Genomic DNA, 2,990 nt, shown 5'->3' on the forward strand with positions numbered 1-2,990 from the left:
GAAACCCTCTGACCTGCAGGCCTAAAATGTGTCTTCTCCAGCCTTTTATAGAAGTTTGCTGACCCCTGTGGTGGACAGACTCTAAATGGCCCCATGCGTTTTGCCTCTAGGTATCCATGCCTCCCACTGAGTGTGGGCGGAACCTGTGATGTACTTCTAGCCAATGGAATGCAGCCCAGGTGGCCACGCCCCCATGACCTCACAGAGGACTGGAACTTCCATCTGGCTAGCAGACCGTCTCCCAGGGCAGTTTTGGTAAAGCCAGCTGCTGTATTGTGAGCTGTCCCACAGAGACACCACGTGACCAGAAATAAGGGGTTGCCACGGACAACCGTGGCCAGGAAACTGAAGCCCTCAGTCCAACAACCTTGCAAGGAATGACATCCGGCCACCTGCCACAGGATCTTTCCCCAGTCGAGCTTCAGAGACCCCAGCCCCGGGTGACGGTTTGCTTATAGTCTTGTAAGAGACCCCAAAGTAAAGGGCACAGCTTCGCTGACCAACAGAAAGTGTCAGATGATAAATAGGTGGGGTTTTAAGTTATTTTATTATTGAAATATAGCAGTGTATAAAGTTATATGAGTTTCAGCCATACGAGAACGTAATTCAAAAATCCTATACACTATGCAACACTCACCATGATAAGTGCCGTCACCATCTGTCACCGGGCAACGTTATTACAGTATTATGGATCATATTCCCTATGTCATACTTCTCATCTCTGTGACTTACTCGCTTTGTGATTGGAGGTTTGTACCTCTTAATCCCCTTCGCCTTTAATGTGTGTTGTTTTAAGTTACTAAGTCTGTGGTAATATTGTTTCACAGCAATAAAGAACTAGGGGGTTGGGATTCAGATTTCCTCAAACACCGGGAGCATTCAGTGGGATTCCCTTCACACACAGGATTTCTACACAGCTCCTTGGAAGCAAAGCAGAGAAGTGAGGTGAGGCGCTGGCAGCCCTGGGATGACCAAGTAGATGAAGATTCTAAACCAAACACCAAGGGGCTCTGGGTGGCTCAGTAGGTTAAGCATCCAACTTAGGCTCGGGTCATGATCTCACGGTTGAAGGATTCAAGCTCAGCGTCAGGCTCTGTGCTAACAGCTCAGAGCCTAGAGCCTGCTTCAGATTCTGTGTCTCCCTCTTTGTCTGCCCATCCCCCACTTGTGCTCTGTCTCTCTCTGTCTCTCAAAAATAAATAAACATTAAAAAAAATTTTTTTAACCAAACACCAGGTTCATCAGACCCTGGGATAATTAGAAGAGATTCCTAAGAATGATTCTATTTAAATGAATCACCAAAAAGCCTATCATTAAGGGTGCTACCAAATGGGCAGGACTGGAACTATTTGAATCCTCTCGGTGTGCTTAGGGCCCTGGGGTTCTGTGGCCAGAGGCACACTGGCTGCTTGCCTCTGAACAGCTGCAAGGTCATGGCCCTGGTGAGCTGGGTGATCACTGAAATTTGAGGACTTCCTGTAGCCATGACTTTCAGCCTTAGTCAAGGGTCAGGATTTTGCAGTCTACACTGCTCTCAGCTATTCCCCAGTGGCCATCCCCTAATCCTGAAGAACCCCTCCCCACTGCCCCCTCGACCAGACAGTCCTACCACCTCAGAACCATCTATGGCAAGAAAGTAGAGCACAGACAACCTGAAAAGGGAAGGAAGTGGGGAGCTCTGGCCTCTATCTAGAAGTTAAAGAATGTGGGTACATGTGCATACAAAGAATGATTTGATTATGACATTTAGGACAATAAACTAAAGACACAGTAGGTACTTTTTAAGTTTATTTGAGAGAAAGAGAGCAAGAGAGAACATGTGCACGTACAAGTGGGGGAGGTGCAGAGAAAGAGGGAGAGAGATTCCCAAGCAAGCACCACGTGGTCAGTGCAGAGCCCCACACAGGGCTCGACCTCACAAAACACGAGATCATGACCCAAGCTGAGATCAAGAGTCCGATCTTAATCTCAGTTAAGTCAGGCTTAACTGACTGACCCACCCAGGTGCCCCTGCAGTAGATATTTTTAAAGAAAAAGTTCAAAACCTGTGTCAATCCCCAAGTTAGGAAACATCACCCTGGGATGTCGGGAGAGAGTTGTCATGGGGCCACTGTGTGCAGGTTGTCTGGTGGGTGGTGAGGCTCACCATTCAGCTGCTACTGTAAGAGGAATCCCCTTTCCAGATCGGCCCCAAGGCCCTGCCCTCCACCTGGCAGCCTTGAGGCAGAATCAGAAAGAAGGATCTGCCAGGCTTTCTAACAACTAAAAGAAATCGTTAATATTAATTTTCGGACAACTAAGTATCCTTTTGCTTTAAAACTCCTGAAGCAGCATTACCAGGGTAAACCATCTTTGTGGTGAACGTGTCAGAATCTAAATAGATTTTTCACTCATTCTACCAACAGATATTTACCCAGATGTTCATGGAGCCCTACTCCAGGCACTGTGTTCACTGCTGGAGATACAAAGTAGACAAGATGCACTTGTTTCTTGCACAGGACACGGCCTTGGCCTCGGGGAGTTTAAAAATAAAAAATGGCAGCAACAATAGCTTTTGTTATTACGACTATTACTGTCATTACAATGTATGGCATACATTACAATGTATGGCTTGATAACTGCCTTTTCTGTCCTTGCTGTTAAAATTTTCAAACAGCTGTTAGAAAGAGTCCACCAGGAGCCCCATTAACCATTGAACTGCATGAGCTCCCACCCAACATGTCCCGAGATTATTCACGGGCATAAGAGAATCTTAGCGGAGTGTTGTCCCTGAGGATGACATGAATACTTCAGGGAAGACCAATTTAGCATATACTCAACTGGAACTCTGAAATTTTCCCACTTTGAAAGCAAATAAGACTGTTTTGTGGCAATGCTTTGGGGTCTAGATATATATTTTCAAATAAAAATGTACCTTATTTTTAAAAAATTCTCTGTAAAGAATGAAAGACCCCATTGAATGTTTTTAAACTTTCTTCATTTATTGCTTA

At 45.6% G+C, this 2,990-nt stretch overlaps 1 long non-coding RNA gene across 2 annotated transcripts; it reads left to right on the forward strand.

The window, feature by feature from the left end:
- Positions 1–273: 273 nt before the first annotated feature.
- LOC144233657 (uncharacterized) lies at positions 274–2,550 on the forward strand. Of its 2 annotated transcripts, XR_013335726.1 has the most exons (3): positions 274–749; positions 828–945; positions 2,406–2,550. It is a non-coding gene; the product is annotated as an uncharacterized LOC144233657 (long non-coding RNA). The 2 variants fall into 2 exon arrangements; XR_013335727.1 differs by lacking the exon at positions 828–945.
- Positions 2,551–2,990: the final 440 nt, after the last annotated feature.

Source organism: Crocuta crocuta, unplaced genomic scaffold, assembly GCF_008692635.1.
Source record: "Crocuta crocuta isolate KB4526 unplaced genomic scaffold, BGI_CrCroc_1.0 scaffold275, whole genome shotgun sequence".
Lineage (NCBI taxonomy): Eukaryota > Metazoa > Chordata > Mammalia > Carnivora > Hyaenidae > Crocuta > Crocuta crocuta.